Source organism: Macaca nemestrina, chromosome 5 (genome assembly GCF_043159975.1).
Source record: "Macaca nemestrina isolate mMacNem1 chromosome 5, mMacNem.hap1, whole genome shotgun sequence".
Lineage (NCBI taxonomy): Eukaryota > Metazoa > Chordata > Mammalia > Primates > Cercopithecidae > Macaca > Macaca nemestrina.
Genome location: NC_092129.1, coordinates 117,400,972 through 117,428,206, shown reverse-complemented (window position 1 = coordinate 117,428,206; position 27,235 = coordinate 117,400,972).

The window sequence follows — 27,235 nt, the reverse complement described above, 5'->3', positions numbered from 1 at the left end:
TGTTCTATAAATATTTGTTAAGTCCATTTGTCCTAGGGTACAGTTTAAATCTATTATTTCTTTGTTGACTTTCTGTCTTGATGACCTGTCTAGTGCTGTGGGTGAGGTATTGAAGTCCCCCACTATTCTTATGCTGCTGTCTATCTCATTTCTTAGGTGTAGAAGTAATTGTTTTATAAATTTGGAAGCTCCAGTGTTAGTTGCATATATATGCCATTGTTCTGTTGGTCTAGTCCTTTTATCATTATATAACGTCCCACTTTGTCCTTTTTAACTGCTATTGCTTTAAAGTTTGTTTTGTCTGATATAAGAATAGGTATTCCTGCTCTCTTTTTGTGTTCATATATATGGAATATCTTTTTCCACCCCTTTACCTTAAGTTTATGTGAGTCCTTTTGTGTCAGGCAAGTATCTTGAAGACAGTAGATACTTGGTTGGTGAAATCTTATCCATTCTGCCATTCTGTACCTTGTAAATGTAGCATTTAGGCCATTTACATACAACATTTATATTGAGATGTGAGGTACTATTCTATTCATTGTGCTGTTTGTTGTCTGAATAGCAGTATTTTTTTTTTTAATTTACTTACTGTGTTATTGTTCTATAGGTCCTGTGATATTTATACTTTAAGGAGGTTCTATTTTGGGGTATTTTGAATATTTGTTTCAAGATTTAGAGCTTCTTTTAGCAATTCTTGTAGTGCTGGCTTGGTAGTGGCAAATTCTCTCAGCATTTGTTTGTTTCAAAAAGACTGTATCTTTCCTTCATTTATGAAGCTTAGCTTCGTTGGATACAAAATTCTTAGCTGATAATTGTTTTGTTTAAGAAGACTGAAGATAGGGCCCCAATCTCTTCCAGCTTGTAGGGTTTCTGCTAAGAAATCTGCTGTTACTCGGATAGGTTTTCCTTTATAGGTTACTTTGTGCTTTTGCTTTACAGCCATTAGATTCTTCCCTTCATCTTGACTTTAGATAACCTCATTTTTTGCAATGAATTTCCCATGTGTTCTTTGAGCTTCTTGTATTTGGATGTCTAGATCTCAAGCAAGATTGGGAAAGTTTTCCTCAATTATTCCCTCAAATGTGTTTTCCAAACTTTTAGATTTCTCTTTTTCCTCAGGAACACTATTCTTAGATTTGGCCATTTAACATAATCCCAAACTTCTTGGAGGTCATTCAATTACTTAAATTCTTTTTTCTCTTTCTTTGTTAGATCAGCTTAATACAAAATCCTTGTTTTCGATCTCTGAAGTTCTTTATTCTGCTCATCAATTCTATTGCTGAGACTTTACAGTGCATTTTACATTTCTCTAAGTGTGTCTTTCATTTCCAGAAGTTGTGATTGTTTTTTATTTATACTATTTTACTGAAGATTTTTCCCTTCACATCATATATATAAAAATATATATTCATATATAAATATATAAAAATTTATATATTTATATATTTATATATGTATTTATATATGTATTTATATATATTTATATATATATGTATTTATATATATATATAAAATTTATATATGTATTTATATATATTTATATTTATATTCACCCTTCTCTGGTTCCTCCTTGATTAGCTTAATAATTGAACTGAATTCTTTTTCTGGCAATATAGGGATTTCTTCTTGGTTTGGATCCATTGCTAGTGAGGTAGCGTGCTCTTTTGGGAGTGTTAAAGAAACTTGTTTTGTCATATTACCAGAATATTTTTTCTGCTTTCTTCTCATTTGGGTAGACTGTGTCAGAGGTAAGATCTGGGGCCCATGACTGCTCTTCAGATTGTTTTGTCCCATGCATGCTCCCTTGATGTAGTGCTCTCCCCCTACCTCCAGGAATGTTGCTTCCTGAGAGCCCAATGTAGTGACTGTTATTTCTCTTCTGGATCTAGCCACTCCCTGTAGCTACCAGGCTCTGGGCTGGTACTGGGGGCATCTGCACAGACTCTTACAATGTGAACCACCTTCAGGCCTCTCAGCTGTGGATAGCAGCACCTGGTCTTGTGGAGGTGGCAGGCACTTCAGGTGGACTCTGTGAGGGTACTTAGTTGTACTTTTGTTTATTGCACTAGTTTTGTGTTTTTTGTACACCACCCAGGAGGTGGCACTTTCAAGAAAGCATCAGCTGAGATGCTATAGGGAGGATCATGTGGTGTGTGGGGGCCTAGACCTCCCAGGAGGTTATGTCTTTTGTCTTTGTCTACCAGGGTAGGTAGAAAAAGACCATCAGGTAGGGGCAGGGTTAGGCGTGTCTGAGCTCAGAATCTCCTTGGGTGGTTCCTTCTGCAGCTGCTTTGGGGGATGTGGGTGTGGTTCTCAGGCCAATGGAGTTATGTTCCCAGGGGATTATGGCTGCCTCTGCTGTGTCATGCAGTTCGCCAGGGAAAGCCAGAAGTTACAGGATTTACCCAGCTTTCACACAGCCCAAATGGCTAGTCTAACTCTCACCGTGTGACCCCACAACAGCACCCAGTCTATTTCCAGGCAGCTGGAGAAATTTCCTTCTCCTTGTGGTCTTTTCTCAATTCCTCTGGCAGTCCTTTCCAAGGACCTCTGCCAGACAAAGTCAGAAATAACTTCCGTGGGGACCGAGAGAGCCCACAGGGTTCTTCCAACTGCTACTTCTACCCCTGTATTTCACTTGACTCTCTAAATTTGTCTCAGCTTCAGGTAGGGTCGAATCCTTCTCTTGTGATCTTGACCTTCAAGTTCCCCAGTGAGGGTGTATGTTCAGGGGCAGATGATCCCCCTTTCACACTTTCACACTTTGGGCACTCAGGGTTTTTCAGTTGTCTCCCAGGGCCTGCAGGAGAAATCCTCTTCCTTCAAAGGGTCTGTGGATTATCTCGGCTTTCCTGGTATGTTCCTGGGGTAGTTCTTGGATCAAAAGTTCATGATGTGAGTCACCACAGGCTGCTCTGTTCATCCTAGTGGGAGCTGCAAGCTAGTCCTGCCTCCTATCCGCCATTTTCCTCTCTTCCCAACATTAAGCTATGGTATTTTGAACATTCAGTTTGGAACGGTAAGTCTTAATTAGCATGATATAACAAAGGCTAGATATTGCTAAATCACAGTTATTTTAAGGGAAAATGTCCTATGGTAAGAAATTTACCTCCAAATTTCTTAAGATTTCTAAGATTTCATTATTTGATTAAATATAAAAATGACAGTAAATTCTTCAATGTTTTAAATCATTTTTACTTCATAAGATAAAATAGAAGATCTGGGCAAAGTGGTACCCACAATTCTGCCTAGCAAAAAATGACTCAGATATAGTTTTATGTACCTAATTTATTAAAACAACTATTTTCTTACCAGACACAAATTGGAAAATAAAAAAGATTTTGTAAATACTACCAGTTCTTACAGAGATATTTGAGTAGGGTTATATTATCCATCCAATTTGGTAAGAGAGATGCTGCTCAGTTATTTGGGGTGCTTATGGAGTATGATTTAATAATTCTGCTAATTCTTAAAAGTTTTTTTTTTTTTCGTTCCCTGGAATCCAGACTACCAAAAGCAGAATTTTCCTCATCTTTTCAATAAAAGAATAATTTTCCCTGTGAGAAGTACAAGAAATGGGTACAAATCATTACCTTCTTGAAGTTACAAAAATAAGTCAAGTAAGTTACATTCTCTGTAATTATACTATTGGGCTAAAATTTATATTAGTATAATATGATTAGAAAAAGTAGTCCATTGTGGCTACATGTACAGAACTTGAACTTCAGCGTTAATTAAATTCTGGTTCCATAAGCTATTATTTTTGTGTGGCACAGGCAATAGAACCACTCCAGCTGCATGCAAGTAATAGTTTAATTCTTAATGGATTATAGTTGGATTGAATACAATATTTCATGTAAAAGTGCTTAGAATAGTTTAGATGGCATTATTTTTAAGGATGTGAAATGTATAATTCTTAACTTTGCAGAAATATGAAAATAAATTTATTTAGAAATTATCTTTAAAAACTCTATAAAAGACCATAAGTGGATGTGATTTTCAGGTAATGTATTTTGACTGTAAGTAATATTTTTTCAATAGATTATCATCCCTAATGTGTAAATATGTTGTCTAGGTTTAATAATATAATTATATTTAAAAATGCAATTTAATACCCATATAAAGGACACAGTCTCATATCTATAATCTTATTTCAATGTCTTCTTTAAAAACATTGTATTGACATTTAAATACAGCTGTGAAGTTTTTAAACGTGTCATATGTCATTATGTTATATGTATATATACACACGTTATATATGTGTGTGTTTAAATATATATATTTATATATATGTGTTTTTAAATAAATATATTTCATAATTAAGATTTTCTGAACTCAAGTGAGGTCATTTAGTAAATAATTAACTCAAAATTTCCTGAGTGCTATCATAGTAGCATTATTCTAGGTTCTGGTTTTAAAGACAAGGCCTTAACTTCATGAAGCATCTCCTAACCTGTTTAAATAAATAAATAGCATTTTCTCATTTATTTGGGAGACAAATATGTTCATAATTAAAGCAAAAGAGTTTTTGATAGAAACCAAATCTGAAACGCAGGAACATGTGCCTGGAATATCTTAAGAAATTAGTTTCATTTTACGGCTACATATCCAAGAAAGAAGTTTCACAGAGGAAGCAAGACAGAAGTATTACAATTTTGGTTTTCACTTATATGTAAATTTAGGATGAATAATATATTCATGAGGTAGGCTAGCTGCTATAACAAACAGCTCGAATTAGGTTGTAGGAAGTGATGAGCATAGAGGCTCTGTTCCATGAAATCATCTAGGAACACAGGCTTCTGTCATTATTTGCACTGTCTTCCTTTGGGTCTTTATAGTCTTCTCCATTCAGCCTGCCAATAAAAGACAACAAAGATTGCCCAGGATTTCCTATTAAGTCAGCAGGTGGAAACTTCAAGTAATTTACAAAAAAAAAAAAATGTAAATATGATATAGTATAATTATCACTAGAATTCATGAAGAAGATCGTACCAGTTACAGATATTTGACATTCCTTTTTCACAGTCTTGATATTGAGGTAAAAGTAAATAATGTAAAACTTTGTGCAAATCATAGTGTATTATATTTTATTTTCTTATATAATTATTACCATTAATATTTATCAATATGTGCTTACCATTTAAGCATCCTGTGTTATACAAAAAATATTTTCATATTATGTCTGAGATAGATATAGATATAAATATGGATGGTATAGTAATAGCTAACGTGGACATCATTTGTACAGAAGAATGTGCTGGGTTGGGAGTCTGCTGCAGTTTAATGTTAATCATTTTCTTCATTTATACTTTTCATACTGGTATACTGCTGCACTTTGAAGTAGAGTTAACTTAATATTAGCTATTATTTCAATAAAGAAGCATTGCTGCAAATTTGTTTCTTCCATATTCCAATTTACTACTATCTTAACTAAATCACAATAAAAATAAACGTGAGTTTCATTTGAGTATTTTGATCTTATCTCTCCAAATATTAAAAATCTGGATCTATTAGTTGAAATATCTTACCAGTTGCATATAATTCACTAAAACTGTGCTTTCTATGGCACACTTTTTCTGGACGTTAGTACATCTGTCCCTTCAGGAAAGAAAACCCAGCACAAGGGGATCCTGTATCAGGATTCTGGAAGGCTTTTCCAATTTCAGTTATCAACAGTAGAAGTTTCCCTGAGAACTTTTACTTTCGGAACTGAGAGTTATGACAAGTAAAAGAAAACAGAATGGAGAAAAATGGCTTTAGTATTATGAACAAAAAGCAACATCACATTGCACTAACAGGTTAAAAAGCTCAAAAGGATCATACAGCAGGTTAAAGGCATAACCCTGGGACTGAGTCTGGTTTGAATTTAGGGAATAGACATAAATAGAACAATTTGAAGTCATTTTGGATTTATTTTCCTTTTGTTTTCTTCAATTGAATAGCAGTATTTATCAAATATTTTCTAAGAATTCACCCACAAGCTTAAAATGGTCTTACAAAGATAAATGTTCAAAACAGAAAAAAAGTGTAACCCTAGCCAATACATGATAAGTTACAAAATGACTACCATTATAATCAATGAGGCTCTGAGTGAGTGAAGTTTTTATGGAGAAAGTGAGACTTTTCTATCTGAATGAAATATTTAGTTTTTAGAACAAAATTTCTATTCTTTTTCATTTTTTCTCCTGTTCTCTTTTGAGAATTAAAACTATTTGTCAGCAACAGATATAACTTTTAACCATAAAACCAGGTTTTGTTGCAACAAAGAAAGTAGACATTTCAACTTGGTGGCTTTAGCAACCACATGTCACGTCAAGAAACCTATGTTCCCTGGACATGAACAGATTCTAGTAACCATATGCTTTCCTGAGCAGCCCTGCCAGGGAGGTCTGGTTCTGCTACCAAAATAGGTTTGCCATTTAGAACAGGTTGATTCTGCTATTGTTTTTAGCCTCCTTTTTTCCCTCCTCGACACCTTTAGGAATAAGGAATTAGGTGAGATCAACCTACCTTCCTTAGTCAGGTGTATTAATCTTTGTTTGAAGGTCCTTGACCAAGAAAGACAAAGCATCTCAAGATGTTGTCATTTCTCAGACAAAAGCTTCCTTAATCTGTCAATTTTTAAGAAACTGAAAACATCTATTAAAATAATCAGCCATTGCTTAAATAGATACTAGAATAGAACTCTTCACAAACAGAGCATATCTTTTAAAGCTATGTCTGCTTTTAAAATAAACTTGGTCATTCTTTGCTGTGAGAAGTATAGTGATGTAAATGACTAGGTAGATAAGTCACAGTTTTTTGTATGGTATTTGTCAGTGACCCCTTTAACGATCATTGTGGATTCATCCAGCCACGTGGCTACAGACAATCATACTAACTTCAAATGTTTTGTGCGATATTGGTCCAACTCTAGATGAAATTGTAGATAGTTTACTTTTCACCCCTATGCATCCTGCTTTTAGGCCATTCCTCTCCCCTCCATCGTTCCTGAAGCTATCTCTTTTCCTTTCTTTTACTCATAATTTTCAGCAACTACTGCAAAGTAAAGCAAGAAACTAATATCTGCCCAAGTGATAGTTGATAAGACTTATGATTCTGATCCCTTTAAGTGTTTATTTATTTTCTACTTTATAGAATGTAAGTAAAATATTCTTTAAGACATAAGTCTGTTTCTTTCAAATTAATGTATAAAAACAACATTTCCAATGTCAAGTTCTAGTTGTAAGAAAATAATCTAGGGCACAATAATATTTTCAGTATGTAGAAAATCAAGGGACATATTTCAACTATTCTCAAGTAAAGTCCTATGAAATTTCTCTTTATATCTCAAAATAAGGTATTTATGATTTAAAAATAAATGCTCAAAAATCAGAGGATATAATATCTGTAAATAATAATTATCAAAGTAAATAGGTATCTTTGCAGAGGAATTGCTTTCCTGGCATGAGCCAGGGATTTATATTCTGTAGGATAGATTTCACACACCCTGGGTTGAGAAGACATTAGAGAGACTTCTAGAATGAGATAAGATGATTAGGAGCATGAGCTAGTGCTAGAAGGGATTGATGCCAGGAAAGTGGAATATGTTAGTGAAGTCTAGAAAGTCACATTGTTTTCAGAGCATTCTGGAAGTGGTAGCAGATATTCAAAGAATTTAAAAAAAAAAAAAAAATTAAAAGAGAGCCATTAGTGAAATCAAAGGCTGTACCCCTTTCTCCAAATAGTTGGAATGCCAATCAGGAGCTTAGGTCTGAGGGAACATAAGTGTAACTAACTGAAGGAACAGGCTGAGGTTTATTCACAAGAAATAAAAATTGAATAGTAAGAATTTGGACAGAATCAATATGATCATGGTATAGTAAGAGTGGCCAGGTTCACCCTTAAGTTTCAAACAACAATATTGTATGCAATATTGAATAAAACAAATTGTATGCAACTGTGGTTTTCAAATATCTAACAATATACAGGAAAAGGACTCTTGAGGGAAGGAAAACAAGAAAGGAAAGCTCATGACTGCCGTGACCCAGAATGCAAAGTTATGGTTCAGTATTTGAAAATGAACCAGTGTAATCTGAAATATTAAGAAAACAAAAAGGCTGGGCGCGGTGGCTCAAGCCTGTAATCCCAGCACTTTAGGAGGCCCAGACGGGCGGATCACGAGGTCAGGAGATCGAGACCATCCTGGCTAACCGAGTTAAACCCCATCTCTACTGAAAAAATACAAAAAAAAACTAGCCGGGCGCGGTGGCGGGCACCGGTAGTCCCAGCTACTCCGGAGGCTGAGGCAGGAGAATGGCGTGAACCCGGGAGGCGGAGCTTGCAGTGAGCCGAGATCCGGCCACTGCACTCCAGCCTGGGCGACAGAGCGAGACTCCGTCTCAAAAAAAAAAAAAAGAAAGAAAAGAAAACAAAAAAAGGAAAACATGATTAATAGATACTGAAAAAGCATTTAGTGAAACTCCGCATTTATTCATTGTAAGAACAATCCGAAAAATAAGTGGAACTTTCTCAATGTGATAAAGGCCATCAACTAACAACCTCTGACCGATGTTGTATTTAATTTTAAAAGGCTGGATTTCTTACTCCTAAGATCAGAAACAAGAAATAAAATCCATATTCAAAATTACATTCGAAAGTTTCGGCCGAACGTGGTAGCTCCTGCCTATAATCCCAGCACTTTGGGAGGCTGAGGGCAGATCACGAGATCAGGAGATTGAGACCATCCTGGCTAACATGGTGACCCCATCTCTACTAAAAATAGGAAAACAAAAAATTAGCAGGGCTTGGTGGCAGGCGCCTGTAGTCCCAGTTACTCAGGAGACTGAGGCAGCAGAATGGTGTGAACCCGGGAGGCTGAGATCGTGCCACTGCACTCCCGCCTGGGTGACAGGGCGAGATTCCATCTCAAAAATAAAAATAAAAATAAATTATGGACATCCTAACTTGTGAAATAAGGCACGAAGAAATGCAATGCATAATACAACACTTTGCCTTTACTTATTAAGAGCAAACGTTCCTTGGAAAAAAATCATAAATCTCAAAAATGTTACTGGAGTATAATAACAAATGAATTTAGTAAAATATGAAGTCAATGTGCAAAAGTAAACTGTCTTTAATTTTGGGAAAAACATTGGAAGATTTATAATAACTTATTTCAAGACTATATAAAAGTACAATACTCAAGAGTGAGTTGTATTTGTATAAAAAGAGACATGAAATAATGGAAAGAAATCAAGTTTCCAGAAATAGATCCAGGATATCTGGTCAAATGATTTTCCACAAAGGTGACAATACAAAAGTATAAAGAAGTAGAGAAAAAATATATATACAACTTAAATAAAAAGAACCTCAATGTTTAACTTACAATTTTATACTAATTAACCTATGATCTATCATAGACTTAAATGTAAACACTAAAGCTGTTGAACGTGTAAAAGAAAACAGAGAACTAATCTTGTTAATCTTAGGTGTCTGTGATATAAAAGCACAATACATAAAAGGAAAATTGTATAAATTGCCCTTGATCAAAATGAGGAGTGTTTGCTTTTAAAATAACAGGTTTAATAAAAGTTAAGAGACAGAAGTAGAGAAAATATTTCTTATTATACTTTAAGTTCTGGGGTACATATGCAGAATGTGCAGGTTTGTTACATAGGTATACACGTGCCATGGTGGTTTGCTGTACACATCAACCCATCATCTGCATTAGGTATTTCTCCTAATGCCATGACTCCCCTAGCTCCCCATCCCCAGACAGGCCCTGGTGTGTGATGTTCCCATGCCTGTGTCCATGTGTTCTTATTGTTCAATAAGAATAAGACTTATTGAACTGACTGACGAGTGAGAACATGTGGTGTTTGATTTTCTGCTCCCATGTGAGTTTGCTGAGAATGATGATTTCCAGCTTTATCCACGTCCCTGAAAAGGACATGAGCTCATCCTTTTTTATGGCCTCATAGTATTCCATGGTGCATATGTGCCACATTTTCTTTATCCAGTCTACCATTGATGAACATTTGGGTTGGTTCCAAGTCTTTGCTATTGTGAACAGTGCTGCAATAAATGTACATGTGCATGTATCTTTATAGTAGAATGATTTATAATCCTTTGGGTATATACCCAGTAATGAGATTGCTGGCTCAAATGGTACTTCTGGTTCTAGATAATTGAGGAATCACCACACTGTCTTCCACAATGGTTGAACTACTTTACACTCCCACCAACAGTGGAAAAGCATTCCTATTTCTCCACATCCTCTCCAGCATCTGTTGTTTCCTGACTTTTTAATGATCGTCATTCTAACGGGCGTGAGATTGTATCTCATTGTGGTTTTGATTTACATTTCTTTAATGACCAGTGATGATGAGCTTTTTTTCATGTTTGTTTGCCACATATATGTCATCTCTGAGAAATGTCTGTTCGTATCCTTTGCCCACTATTTGATATGGTTGCTTATTTTTTTCTTATAAATTTGTTTAAGTTCCTGGTAGATTCTGGATATTAGCCCTTTGTTGGATGGATAGATTTCAAAAATTTTCTCCCATTCTGTAGGTTGCCTGTTCACTCTGATGATAGTTTATTTTGCTGTGCAGAAGATCTTCAGTTTAATTAAATCCCATTTGTCAATTTTGGTTTTTGTTGCCTTACTTTTGGTGTTTTAGTCATGAAGTCATTGCCCATGCCTATGACCTGAATGGTATTGCCTAGATTTTCTTCTAGAGTTTTTATGGTTTTAGGTCTTACATTGAAGTCTTTAATCCATCTTGAGTTAATTTTTGTAGAAGGTGTAAGGAAGGGGTCCAGTTTCAGTTTTCTGCATGGAATCCCTGAATAGAGCAATAACAATTCTGAAATTGAGGCAGTAATTAATAACCTACCAACCAAAAAACCCAGGACCAGACAGATTCACAGCCGAATTCTACCAGATGTACAAAGAGGAATTGCTACCATTCCTTCTGAAGCTATTCCACACAATAGAAAAAGAGGGACTCCTCCCTAACTAATTTTGTGAGGCCAGCATCACCCTGATACCAAAACCTCGCAGAGAAACACACACAAAAAAGAAAATTTCAGGCCAATATCCCTGATGAACATTGATGCAAAAATCCTCAATAAAATACTGGCAAACAAATCCAGCAGCACATCAAAAAGCTTATCCATCACAATCAAGTTGGCTTCATCCCTGTAATGCAAGGCTAGTTCAACATATGCAAATCAATAAATGTAATCCATCACAAAAACAGAACCAAAAACAAAAACCACATGATTGTCTCAGTAGATGCAGAAAAGGCCTTTGATAAAATTCAACATGCTTTCATGCTAAAAACTCTCAATAAACTAGGTATCGATGGAACATATCTCAAAATAATAAGTATTTATGACAAACCCACAGCCAATATCATACTGAATGTGCAAAACTGGAAGCATTCCCTTTGAAAACTAGTACAAGACAAGGATGCCCTCTCTCATCACTCCTATTCAACATAGTAGTGGAAGTTCAGACCAAGGCAATCAGGCAAGAGAAAGAAATAAAGGGTATTCAAATAGGAAGAGAGGAAGTCAAATTGTCTCTGTTTGCAGATGACATGATTGTATATTTGGAAAACCCCATCGTCTCAGCCCAAAATCTCCTTATGCTTGTAAGCAACTTCAGCAAAGTCTCAGGATACAAAATCAATGTGCAAAAATCACAAGCATTCTAATACACCAATAATAGACAAACAGCCAAATCATGAGTGAACTCCCATTCACAATTGCTACAAAGAGAATAAAATAGCTAGGAATACAACTTGCAAGGGATGTGAAGGACCTGTTCAAGGAGAACTGCAAACCACCGCTCAAGAAAATAAGAGAGGACACAAACAAATGGAAAAACATTCCATGCTCATGGACAGGAATAATCAATATTGTTAAAATGGCCATACTGCCCAAAGTAAGTTATAGATTGAATGCTATCTCCATCAAGCTACCATTGACTTTCTTCACAGAATTAGAAAAAAAAAAAAAAAAAACTACTTTAAATATCATAATGGAACCAAAAAGGAGACTGTATAGTCAAGACAATCCTAAGCAAAAAGAATAAAGCTGGAGGCACCATGTTACCTGACTTCAAACTATACTACAAGGCTACAGTAACCAAACAGCATGGTATTGGTACCAAACAGACATGTAGACCAATGGAATATCATAGAGGCCTTAGAAATAATGCCACACATGTATAATCATCTGATGTTTGACAAACCTGACAAAAACAAGCAATGGGGAAAGGATTCCCTAGTTAATAAATGATGTTGAGAAAATATCTGTAAACATATATCTGATAGAGAACTTATATCCAGAATATACAAAGAAGGCTTGCAACTCAATTATAAGACAAATAACCTTACTTTAAAATTGACAAAAGATTTGGAAAAAAAAAGTTTTCAAAGAGGCTAAACATCATTTGTCATTAGGAAAATACAAATGAAGACCACAATGAGAAACCACTATATGGAGTAAAATGGTGTAAAGTTTTATCATACCAAGTGTCAACAGTCATATAAAGAAACTGGAACTCTCATTCAGGGAGTGTTAATATGTTACAACCACTTTGAAAAACAGTTTAACAGTTTCTTTGAAAGTTACCATATCAGGAAAAAAATGTAACTTTACAATGGGAAAATCAGATAGACACTACCCAAGCCATGTAATCAAGCTTAACATCATCAGTTGGTGATAGGTTATATTTATAGTATATAACCTAGGTATGATGTGATGAGAATGACCCTTTAGTTCTGTGATCTTCCTCCTGAGAACATGGCTCCAACCTAATTATGAATAAAACACCAGACAAACTCAAATTTAAGGACATTCTACAAAAAAACATAACTAGTACACCTCAAAACTATCCAGATCATCAAAAATAAGAAAAGCCTGAGAAATGGTCACAGTCTAGAGGAGCTTAAGGTGACATGATGACTATATATAAAGTAATATCCTGGATGGGATTCTAGAACAGAATAATGATACTAGGCAAAAAGCTTAAAAATATGAAAAGAAATATTTACTTTAGTGGATAACAACATAACATTTGTTCCTTCTTTGTGGCATATGTATCATAATAATATAAGATGTGAACAACAGGGATTCTTGAGTGCAGAGTATTCAGGAACACTCCCTCCTATCTTTTTAACTTTTCTGTAAATCTAAAGCCATTATAAAATTAAAACTTTATTAAAAATAAAAGTTAGCAAATGAGCCATTTATTTAATTCCAAGTATTTACAAAGAAAAATCAAAGCACATATCTACAGAAAACATTGTATGTAAATGTTCATAGCATCTTTATTTCAAATAGTCAAAACCTATAAACAAGTCGAATATCCATCAAAAAGTGAATTATAAAAAGTATTGTGTTATACCTTTACAATGGACTACTCAGTAATGTAAAGGAATGAAACTTCAATGTATGTCACAACATAGACAAAACTTGAAATAAGTATGCTGTGTGAAAGAAACCAGACTCTCTACCCCTTGATTTAGTTCATTTTGTGCTATAATTACAAACTACCAAGACTGTGTAATTTATAAAGAACAGAAATTTATTTCTCACAGTTCTGAAGGCTGGGAAGTCTAAGATCAAGGTGCTAGCATCTCATGAGAGCCCTCTTGCTGCTCCCTCACATAGCAGAAGGTGGAAGGGCAATCACCCTGAATGCTACATAAAGCCTTTTTTATAAGAAACACAATCTCTTCCATGAGGGAGGAGCCCTGATGACCAAATTACCTTTTATAGGCTGCATGTCTTCATATTATCACATCAACAACAATTGAATTTCAGCGGGGACACATTCAAACCATAGGTACTCCCAGAAAAGAAATGCATATTCAATAATTCCATTATTAACATTCTAGAAATTTGAGGTAATCTATAATGACCTAAAGCAAATTATTATTTCGGTTGGATGAAAAATGAAGGATAGATTACTCAGGTTTGCAATGAAGTTTTCAGGGCGACGCAAATGCTTTTTACATTTATGGTAGTAATGATTTCATGGGTATCAAGGTCATATAATGCTTCTCCATTTCACTTAGAGTAAAAGTAATTATCTTTACAATGACCTACCTGGTGGACTATATTAAATCTAAATCTCTCACTACTTATCTGATCTCCTCTCCCACTATTCTCTCCTTCACTCATATCCCAGCCACATTGGCCTTCTAGCTCATCTCAAAAACCTTATATTTTTTGCGCTAATTATCTGTTCTATCTGGACTACTCTTCCTCCAGATGGATTTTCCAAGTCTTTGCTGAAATCTTAAATTCTCAATGCAATCTGCCCAGATTATTTAATAAAACAAACACCCACATAGCTATCATACCCAATATCTCTTGCCCTACTCTAATTTTTCTTTTCTATAACACTTGTAACCATTTTATAAACTTTCTCATTTTATTTATTATACTTATTGTTCATTGTCTCGCTGATGCTGGAATGTAAGCTCCTTAGGCATAGGAATTTTGTCTTTTTTCCCCCAGGTATACAGAACCGTGCCTGCCTCAGAATAGGTAATCGATAAATACTTAATTGAATGACTAACTTAATAAATAAATTAGCATTAAAATAACACCTAGTTTTGTTTTTTAAAAATACTGTGTACTATATTCTCACTTCAATTAAGTAACATTATAAATAGAGGGTATCAGAATATTTTCTTCACCAAGAAGTTATATGAAATTAAGTTTGCTATTGGTATGGCCAATTTTAATGGAAACTGCACTATTTTATTACCTCACACAATGCCATTCATAGGGATGTCACCTCAGATTGTGTAAGAAAAGGAAAAAAAAATCACCACCATGCTGTTCTATCATTTGTAGCCTAATTGTCTTCAAACTTTTCCAAAATTTGTCACATTGGCAAAATGGGTAATTCTTTTAAGTCAAGGACTGAAGTAAGAAATTGCTAAGTACTAGTTTGAACATCTGAAATAACCGATATAACTTCAAAAATGTTTTCATTAACTGAAGGAAGTAGCCTAAAACAAAAAAAAAAAATCCACTGACTTCTTAAACAATTATGTGACCATTTTATCGATAAAAATACACTACTAAAATCTAAATTCCCTCAGTGAGAACTATAGGAATTAAATAATAAGTGTGTTTTCATGACAGTGAGAAATTGTTCTCAGTGCTTTCACAAGTACATTTAGAAGAGAGAATGACAGCAGAACACAGTACAATTCACTCTAAAATTCTACACTAATTCAATATAAAATTGTCAGAAATCTTTAAATATTTTTCCACTTTTGAACTAACAGACATAATTAAAAGTTATGAGACTGAATGACATACTGTTCTCTACTGTCATTTCATTTTTTATGTTTTTATATGCAATTCTTAAAAATGTTTTAAAAGTCACAGAACTGTGAAGGCATTATAATCACCTCATAATTTAGGTTGCTATCACTGGAGATTCTAGGGTACAAATGTTTCTTTCAAGGTTTTATGCTATAAATATAAATCATATCTGTACTTCTTTCTGACCTGCATAGTACTTACATGAAGCTATACATACATTTGACATTCAATATTTATTATATAATGAACGAATAATGTTAGTTACCTTGACATGTACCTGAATTTCTTAACCTCAACGACACCTCACGTGAATTTTTGAAGAAATGAGATTTTTCAAACAGCTGCCCCTAAGGGCTTATTGCTTTACAACTGTTCTACCTCAGCTCTTATTCCCATCAGCACACTGATTAACCCCATTAACACCTCATCCATCCTTTTGCCCAAGTTGCATTTCTCTTTTATCAAACATATAAAGGCAATTACAGTAAATGGCTCCATCCATTTATATCAATGATTTTACATACTCCAGCCCATATTGAATAAAGTACCTTCTCAATATTTAAGCTTTCAATAAATTTTAGGACAAATAGACTTACCATAACTTAAAAGTAGGAGGAAAATCTCTTGACATTTAATCATACGGTCTTCAATTCAAGGTCTTTTTCCTAAGAATATGGGTTGTAAAAGATGATAAACATTGCTTAGTGTACTGGATTCAATATTATCTACCAAAAATTTTATGTCCTTCCTGGAATCTCAGATTGTGACCTTATTTGAAGGTAGGGTCATTGCAGATATAATTAATTAACTTAACATGAAGTCATACTGAAATAAGGTGGGCCCTGAATCCATTATGACTGCTATCCTTGTAAAAAAGGAAAAAGAGACACACAAGGAAGACAACCAAGTGAAGACAGAGTTTGGAATGGTACAGCTGCAAGCCAAGGAAAGGGCATGATTGCCTGCAACCACCAGAAGCTAGGAGAAAGGGAAAAAAGACTTCTCCCCTAAAGCCTTCAGAAAGAGCATGGTCCTGTCAACGTCTACATTTTGAACTTCTAGTCTCCAGAACCATAAGAGACTCAATTACTATTGTTTTAAGCCAATTTGTGTGATATTGTGTTAGGATAGCCACAGGAAATAAATATATTTTGAATTTTTCAGGATTCTGGTGCTAATAATCAATCATTAATGAGTGAATTTACCTATAATTGTTAAATCAATGAAAAATTGATGTATTAAAATATTTATGGACTTTCCTGAACACTTGATCTAATATACTCCCTTTGTAAAGCTTGTATAAAATCTCAAGCAATTCTCTCCACAGAAACATTTTCATTTTGTTTATGATCTCGAACTACTATCTTTCTTGTGCAATAGAACTTGAGTCTTTAGGTATTAAGAAAAGCTTAGACTGGAAATTTATAATGTATTAGATATACTCTTTTGTATTTTCAGACAGCTCTTTATTTGTCACTTACCTTTGTCTTAAGTGTGCTTTTCTTTTACTCTGGCAGCATAAAATACTTATCACAGGTTGATGCTTATATCTAATTTAAAAAATCACATTTCCTGTATTACAATTATCTCTACATTGCTTATATGAATATAAATGTCAGAGTTTTAAAAATCAGTTACTTGATGTAAACAAATATATAAACAACAGGAATGTGTTTATTTCCAGTTCCCTATAACTTTAAAATATAAATGTATACTGTACTGTTGAAGAAATATCCAACCATGTTTTTTTTTTTTGTTTTGTTTTGTTTTGTTTTGTTTTGTTTTTTGAGACAGAGTCTCGCTCTGTCGCCCAGGCTGGAGTGCAGTGGCGCGATCTCGGCTCACTGCAAGCTCCGCCTCCTGGGTTCACGCCATTCTCCTGCCTCAGCCTCCTGAGTAGCTGGGACTACAGGCGCCCGCCACCGCGCCCGGCTAATTTTTTGTATTTTTAGTAGAGACGTGGTTTCACCGTGGTCTCGATCTCCTGACCTTGTGATCCGCCCGCCTCGGCCTCCCAAAGTGCTGGGATTACAGGCGTGAGCCACCGCGCCCGCCCTCAACCATGTTTTATTTGGGAGCCTCACGCGTATTTTTTACTTATACACATATTGTTTCGTTAGGTGTAATAAATATGCCTAAGCAAGTTGTGGTCAGTATTTGAGTAGCCATAAGAAGTGTGAACCTGTCCTTGTAAGTATGTAATCACTAATGGATGATTTAGGAGATAAAGTCCATGAGTTAAAAGAAACTTAGCAATTGAAGGAGAGGTGATCGTGGTCCTTAAAGGATAACATGTAAAGTGCTTTGTAAAATGTGCAATAAAATTTATCTCAATTAAATAGTTCCCCTTTTGTTTTAAATAATCCCTAGATTAACTCCTCTAGAATAATCATCATGTTTATTTAGATAGGATACAACTTCACAGTTTAGTCTTTGTCAACAATAAAAATATACCAAGCCATTATTATAAAATGAAAAATTCCAGATAACATTTTTACAACTTTGAGAGAATTATACTCATATAAGTTTTATTTCTAAAGAAGTTTCAATAGAACATTTATGTATTTGTTTACTTCAATACCATAGAATTTAGGACTTAATTATTACATGGTTAGATTCACCTTGCATTGTAGTCTCACTGTTACAAACTTTTTATGTTTCAAAAACTGAAAGAGAATTGACTATTTTTTAAGAGGTTGATATTCCTCCAAGGGAAAAGTAGTGTCTAGAACAAGCCGATTTTTGTACATTAGGCTCTAGTCATTAATCTCCTACAAAGCCGACTTTAACAGTTCTCATTAGATTTCTTCTCCACCCCATGGACATGATGATTTGCAAAGGTCAAATTGAATCACAAGCCCTAGCCCACAGAGTTTCATCAGATTCTGCTTCTTTACTGTCATAACAGTATATTTCCCAACTAATTAGGTCTCTGCTGTGCTTCCTATTTTTAATTCATGAGTGATACTCAGCCTTGCTTTGGAAAGTTATACCTCTTTTCCATGATCAATGCCTCCCCTTCTCCCTGTAGGTACAGTTATATTACCTCTAGTGGCTGACTCGGGCCCCTCCCTGGTTCTCTGACCTCCTAATGTCAACTCTATGTTGAGATTTTGACATGCTCTCATCATATACTTTAAATATCAGTGGGTACCTGTCAATCTAAACTTCCCTGTCATTGGACTAATGATGTCCCCACCCAAGGCATACTTACCAGAGCATGTCCAATGCAACCTCATTGCAAGATCCTAAGTTTCTAATATAGTAATACTTGTAATGGCAAAAATTGCAATTACTTTTGCACCAACCTCATATATCTACTATGTCAAAAACTTAGGGAAACAACAATTTTTTGATAATATAGTGTTTCTGGAAATGCCTGTTACAGGTATTACCAATATCCAAACCAACAATATGTCAAAAATTACTACTATTAGCTACCTGAAATAGTTGTCTTGAGAGTGAGACTACCAAGTGGATTAAGGACTCTATCAAGTTGTTAAGCATCTTAATTCTGCATGAAAAATAAGAAATTGAGAATTATATAAGGTTTTTAAACAGATAAGTGATCTGCCAGAATTTGTGATTAAGAAAGTTTCTATGGATGTAGTGAGAATGGTGAAACAGAATAGAAGTTATTGCACGGGAACCTAGAAAATCTAGATTCTGGGAGAAACTTAATTCCTAAGCCTGTGAACAAGATCAACAAAGACTGTTTAACAGAGAATCTTGGGTAAAAGAATGTCTATCACTCTGGATTCCAGATATGAGGGGAGAATTTAATTTTGAACTTCTTGAATGTGTTTGGGCTGTTGATAGTTTCTGCCGGGTTCTGTCCTGCATACCCTGACCCAACGACAGATGAGTAAGTACACTGACACACAGATATTCTGCTTTGCCAGTCCCGCTGAGCATCCGGGCCATTTACAGACTCCAAGCTGAGTGCTGTGAACAGTTGCGACTGCGGTCCCAACCAGCCAGTGAGAGTCGCATTTATTCCGTAAGATTAATTGACAAAGGCTTGAATCAACACTACTAGAGGGTAATTGACATTGCGACTTCCAGAGTAGAAAGCAATTAAGTAGCCAGGTGCAGTGGCTCACGCCTGTATTCTCAGCACTTTGGGAGGCTGAGGCGGACCAATCACAAGTCAGGAGTTCTAGACCATCTTGCCTAACATGGTGAAACCCTGTCTCTACTAAAAGTCCAAAAAATTAGCCGGGCGTGGTGGCAGGCACCTGTAGTCCCAGCTAATGGGGAGGCTGATGCAGGAGAATGGCATGAACCCGGGAGGCGGAGCTTGCAGCGAACCTAGATTACCCCACTGCACTCCAGCCTGGGCGATGGAGCGAGACTCCTTCTCAAAAAAAAGAAAAAAAAAAAAAAAAAAAAAAGCAATTGAGTACCCCTGGTAGAACAAAGGTTCTAGTTAGATAAACTCCTCACATTCCTTTGTTTTTACTCTAATTTATTTAACTAAAGGGGCAAGGCTGTCTTCAGCCAAGTACTGTATATAAAAAAATGCCAGGCCTTCCCAAAGAATCTGTGTATATTCTCTGTAACTAAAATTTTTCCCACCAGCCTGACTGAACCCCCACAAGTTTCCTTGCCTCAATTAAAACGAGTTTACAAGGAGGAATGTGGCAGAATCTGAAATGGGATGAGTCAGTGGGTTCAGTTCTAAGAAGAAAGAGCTGATAAGAGCAAAGAAAACCAGGCAGAGATGGACAATCTTTATAATTAAATTTAGGAAAATAAAAAAGGAGAAGAAAGTTTAAGCGTGAGGAGTAACAATGGAAGCAGGTTATAAGACAAGTGTTTTTGGATTATGTCAAGTTTTCAATATTGTGGACTGTCAGGTAAAGGGATAGTGGAAAATCGGTAAGGTGAATATGGAAACCTGGAGAAAACTGTGAGTTAGTTGCAGTGGTATCACTAAATACAACAGAGAAGAGAATTTCAACCTGAAGAAACAGACTTTAGCTCATGAGTTGGAGACATTAAATAAAATGATAAATTGAAGGCTGAAAATAAGCCATTAATTTGGCAATTAAGTCATTGTCACATGATCTTTATGAATGCTGTTTCAACAGTGTGATGGTGTAGATAGCAGACTGCATTGAATAATAGGAAATGAATGTACTTTACTCACTTAAGTAGTTGGGTAGTGAATAAAAAAATACTTTTACACCTTATTGCCAATAAAAGTTTACGTTTTTAAAAACTTATTTGTATACTTGAGAAAAGTAGGTTAACAACTATATTTTTAATAAGTGAAAAAGAGAAACCACAGGTAAGAACTGTGATGGGCAAGGTTTTAAATGTAGAAAGAGAGAAAATCAGGAATACTCATGATACCTACACATTATTGATGGACTATAAATTGGTACAACTTTTCAAAAAATAATGTATCAATATTTTTAATTTTTTAAGAAGCAGAAATAATGTCTTATCCTATATAGAAATAATTTAATGTATGTAGTTCTACACTAAATAAATCATATCATATAATTTCTATGACTCTCTTCTAAATATATAATCAGATATGGTAAAATAACATACATGAAAGCATGTTTGTGCAATTGTAAATGCTGGTAAACTGGCACAACTTAAAAATATCTAAATAATTACAAAATGAAATAAGTATATGTGCATATGCTGCGATGTTATGGGATCAGAAAACTCTTGCTTTTGGAAAATATGTAATAATATGGAATAAATTCTCAGTACATAATTACATAATTATTTTTTAAGCAGAGCGATATACTAACTGAAACAAGCCAGGCACAGAAAGGCTGCACGATCTCACTTATGTGTAGAATCAGAAAAAGTTGAATTCATAGATGTAGATAGGAATGGCGGTGACAAGAAGTTAGGGTAGGGGTGGGAGTGGTAGGGAATAATGAGATATTGGTCAAAGGGTACAAAGTTAGTTAGGAGGAATAATTTCTCAATCTATTACTGCACAGCATGGTGACTATAGTTAATAATAATGTATCACATAAATCAAAATTGCTAAGAGTACATTTTAAATGTTTTTACCACAAAAAATATAAATATCTGTGGTAATGTATATATTAGCTTGAGTTAATAATTTTACATTGTATATAAGTATCAAAATATCACATTTTACCCCATAGATAGATAAAATTATAACTTGTCAAGTAAAAGTAAAACTAAATTTTTAAAAAGAGGTTACAGATTTTCTGTAATTTTCTGAAATTTTGTAAAATGGAAATACTTAGAGTAATGATAACCATGTAGATAATTCACAAATGAAAAAATGATCAAAAGCAATCAAAATTTTTTACACAAGATCAACGTGGGTGTGATAATTGAATCAGATGTGCATTTTGATTTAAAAGAATTATTTTTGGTGTAGCATGGATAGAACTTAGAGGAATAGAAAAATACTCTTGGCCGGGTGCAGTGGCTCACGCCTGTAATCCCAGCACTTTGGGAGGCCGAGGTGGGTGGATCACGACGTAAGGAGTTCGAGACCAGCCTGGGCATGGTGTCGTGCACCTGTAGTCCCAGCTTCCCGGAAGGCTGAGGCAGGAGGATCGCTTGAACGCGGGAGGTGGAGGTTGCAGTGAGCTGAGATCGCACCACTGCACTCCAGCCTGGGTGACAGAGTGAGCCTCCATCTCAAAAAAATAATAATAACATTCTTGAGGAGGACAGTTAAGAGGCTATTAAATGAATACTGGAGGTTGCTGGGATTGTACTGATGGTGACAGTGGGGAAAAGCGGAAAAATCCTCAAAAGATTTCGCAGTTCAATCAACAGGATTTGATAAAGTAGGGGTGAGTGAGATGGGGCTATTAATTATGATTTATAGGTGTCTCCCTGGATAACAAAAAGGACACTGAAGCTAGTAGTGTTTGCTTATTATTATGCTCTACAAATTATTGTTTGGTGTTTCTTACTTAAGCACTCAACAGGAGGCAGAAATGTTTACACATTCTGTGTGGTTATATGACCTTAAGACACGACCTCCCTATCTCTGGCTATTTCTTATTCATCTCCTTCACTGGCTCCTTTACTACTACACCTATAAATATTGCAGTTCTTATGATCATAAATAAGTCTGCCTCTGGTTATTCCATACATTCTCTCTAGGTCAATAGATTAAAACATTTTTTAATCTAAAAATTGTAGGTCAAAAAAATGTAAAAAATCCTATTCTATATTGTAACCTAGAAAAATACATACATTTATTTATGTATTATTGAGACAAAGGATTTGTGAAATGTAATTTACCTTAATTGCATGCTTGTATTCTGTGTTATTTAGTTTTTCAAAAATGAATTTTTGGTCTCTAAAAATTTATTCATGACCTGCAAAGAACTCTTTGCTCATTGTAAAGAAATCACAATTTTAGGTCTTTTTACCCATTGTAATGTCTTCAGTTTTACCTATAAGTGATTAAACACTAATTTGAATCACTTGTAAAAAATCTCTCCTGAAAATGCAAGCTCTTAAATTCTATTTCATAACTTCTCTAGAAGGAATTGCATACCCTTCATATTCAAAGTGACTGAAATTGAGCCTATGATATTTTCCTTCAAATCTGTTTCAGTACCAGAATTCCCTGTCTCAGCAAGTCACTGGTGTTTACACATTGTGCAAGTCAAGACCTGGGGGTTCATTCTTGTGGCATCTTTCTCACGCTTCTTTATATTCAACCGATTGCCAGGTCATGTCCATTCCATTTATTTAATATTCCTTGAAGCCACAGTCTTGACTTGATCTTCATTAATGATAATTTTGTGCCACATAAAAGTTTCTCTGGATTGCTGCTACAAATTATGTTCTTGCTTTTTAGCCTAGACCTCAGAAATATTTTTACCACATTACATTCAGATAGATTTTTTTTAAAATCAAACATTTATTGTGTTGTACCTTTGTTTAAAAGTTTGTAAATAGTTTCATGAGTTAGTAGCAGAAGTTCTTTTCCACAGGGCTAATACCCTTTATGTTCATATGCAGATTTGCCACTCTTAACCAAAATATTGGCACTTAACTCTTCAATCTTGGATGCTTTTTCCATATATACAGATTTTGCAACTTTTAATAACTCAAACTTGAAATACTATTCCTTTCATATCCTCAAATACTCATCATTCAGGTTTAGGGTAAATATAACTCCCTCAAGAAAACTTAATCATGCCCTTTTAACTGGGTAAGATGGTTTCATAAGTCTTCATCTTGAAGTTATTTCTAACACAGATGTGAGTATACCAAATTTTAATTACTCATTTACTTAACTGTTTCTTCATTAAAATATACATTTATTGACAAAAGGACATTTTCTTCTTCATCATATGACAATGAATGACTGCCATAAAGGGAAAAAAAAAAAAAAACTTTAAAGGCTGGATGATAGTAAGAGTTATCAAAAATATTTCAGGTGGCTAATAGACCACCAAGGAAATTTAACCCAAATAAAATTACCTTGCGACATTTAATAACTAAAATGCCAGTGGTCAAGAATAAAGAAAGAATCCTAAAAGCAGCAAGAGAAAAGAAATAAATATTATACAATGGAACTCCACTATTTCTGGCAGCAGACTTTTCAGTGGAAATCTTACAGGCCAGGAGAGACTGGCATAAAATACTTAAAGTGCTCAATGGGAAAAAAAATTTTACCCTAGAATAGTATATCCAGTGAAAATATCTTTAAAACATGATGGAAAAATAAAGATTTTCTCAGACAAACAAAAACTGATGGATTTCATTAACACAAGGCCTGTCCTACAAGAAAGGCTAAAGGAAATATTTTAATTGGAAAGAAAATGATGTTAAAGAACAGAAAAAAGTATCTGACAGTACAAAACTCACGGTAATAGTGAATATGTAGAAAATAAAGAATATTATAACACTCTAATTGTGTGTAAACTACTCATATCTTGAGTAGAAAGACTAAAAGATTAACTGATCAAAGATAATAACTACAATAACTTTTCAAGTCATGGATAGTACAGTAAGATATACATAGGAACAACAAGAAGTTAAAAATGCAGGGACAAGAAGTTAAACTACAGTTTTAATTAGTTTTCTCTTTGTTTGCTTGTTTGTTTTCTTATTTTTCTCTTTGCTTGTTTGCTTGTTTGTTTTCTTATGAAATCAGTGTTAGGTTGTCATTAGTTTAAAATAAGGAATTATATTATTTGCAAACATAGTGGCAACATCATATTTAAAAACATACAAAAGATATACAAAAAATAAAAAGCAAGAAATTAAAACAGGCCACCAGAGAAAATCATCTTCAATAAAAAGAAGACAGGAAAAAAGGAAGAGAAGACCGCAAAACCACCAGGAAACAAATAATAAAATAGCAACAGTAAGTCATTATTTTTCAATAATAAAGTTAAATGTAAATGGGCTAAATTCTTCAATCAAAAGACATAGAGGGAGTGAATATATAGAAAAACAAGAGTCAATGTTTTCATAACTACAAGAAACACACTTCATCCATAAAGACACAGATGGACGGAAAATAAAGGTATGGAAAAAGATATTCCATGCAAATAGAAAACAAAGGAGAATCAGACTAGCTATATTTATATCAGAAAAAAATAGATTTCAGAACAAAAAATTATAAGAGACAAATAAGTTGGCTATATAATGTTAAAGCAGTAAGTTCAGCAACAGGATATAACAATTATATATGCACCCAACCCTGCAGCAGCCAGATATATTAAACAAATATGAGAACTGAAGAGAGAGGTAGACCCCAACACAATAAAAGCTAGAGACTTCAACATTCCATTCTCAGCACTGGACAGATCATTCAGATAGAAAGTCAACAAAGAAACATCAGACTTAATCTGCACTATAGACCACATGGGCCTAATAGATATTAAGAGAATATTTCATACAATGGCAAGAGAAAACTTTTTTTTTTCCTCAGCACTTGGAAAATTCTCAAGGATAGACCATGTATTAGGCCACCAAAAAAGTCTTAAAAACTTCAAAACAATTGAAATAATATCATGTATCATCTCTGATCACAATGGACTAAAACTAGAAATCAGTAACAAGAGGAACTTTGAAAACTATAACCACAACAGCATGGTACTGGTACTAAAACATATATAGACCAATGGAACAAAACAGAGGCCTCAGAAATAAAACCACACATCTGAAACTATCTGATCTTTGACAAACCTGACAAAAACAAGCCATGGAGAAAGCATTCCCTATTTAATAAATGGTGTTGGGAAAACTGGCTAGCCATAAGCAGAAAAACTGAAACTGGACCCCTTCCTTAAGCTTATACAAAAAATAACTCAAGATGGATTAAAGTCTTAAACGTAAGACCTAAAATCATAAGAATCTTAGAAGAAAACCTAGGCAATATCATTCAGGACATAGGCATGGGCAAAGATTTCATGACTAAAACACCAAAAGCAATGGCAACAAAAGCCAAAATTGACAAATGGGATCTAATTAAACTAAATAGCTTCTGCACAGCAAAAGAAACTACCATCACGGGGAACAGGCAACCAACAGAATGGGAGAACATTTTGCAATCTATCCATCTGACAAAGGGCTAATATCCAGAATCTACAAATAACTTAAACAAATTTACAAGAAAAAAGCAAACAACCAACAAACATATGAAAAAATGTTCATCACCACTGATCATTAGAGAAATGCAAATCAAAACCACAATGACATACCATCTCACGCCAATTAGAATGGTGATCATTAAAAAGTCAGGAAACAACAGATGCTGGAGAGGATGTAGAGAAATTGGAATCCTTTTACACTGTTGGTGGGAGTGTTAATTAGTTCAACCATTGTGGAAGACAGTGTGCTGATTCCTCAAGGATCCAGAAAGAGACATACCATTTGACCCAGCAATCCCATTACTGGGTATATACCCAAAGGACTATAAATCATTCTACCATAAAGACACATGCACATGTATATTTATTGTGGCACTATTCACAATAGCAAAGACTTGGAACAAACCCAAATGTCCATCAATGATAGACTGGATGAAGAAAATGTAGCACATATACACCATGGAATACTATGCAGCCATAAAAAACGATGTGTTCATGTCCTTTTGAGGGACATAGATGAAGCTGGAAACCATCACTCTCAGCAAACAAACACAGGAACAGAAAGGCAAACACTGCTTGTTCTCACTCATGGGTGGGAGTTGAACAATTAGAGCACATGGACACAGGGAAGGGACCATCACACACCAGGGCCTGTCAGGAGGTAGGGGGGGCTAAGGGAAGTATAGCATTAGGAGAAATACCTAATATAGGTGGCAGGTTGATGGGTGCAGCAAACCACCATGGCACAACAAACCTAAACTAGCAAAACAAACCCAAAACTGGTAAAATAAAGATCAAAGCAGAAATAAATGAAATTAAAATGAAGACAACACAAATGAAACAAAAGGTTGCTTTACTTAAAAGATAAAAAAAAAAAAAGAGAGATTCCAGAGCAATATGGCCAAATAGGAACAGCTCCAGCCTCCAGCTCCCAGCGCGAGTGACACAGAAGACGGGTGATTTCTGCATTTTCAGCTGAGGTACCAGGTTCATCTCACTGGGGAGTGACGGACAATCGGTGCTGGTCAGCTGGTGCAGCCCGACCAGCGAGAGGTGAAGCAGGGTGAGGCATCGCCTCACCTGGGAAGCACAAGGGAGAAGGGAATCCCTTTTCCTAGCCAAGGGAAACTGAGACAGACAACACCTGGAAAATTGGGTAACTCACACCCTAGTACTGCTCTTTACCCAGGGTATTAGCAAATGGCACACCAAGAGATTATATCCCACACCTGGCCGGGAGGGTCCCACGCCCACGGATCCTCCCTCATTGCTAGCACAGCAGTCTGAGATCTAACTGCAAGGCAGCAGCGAGGCTG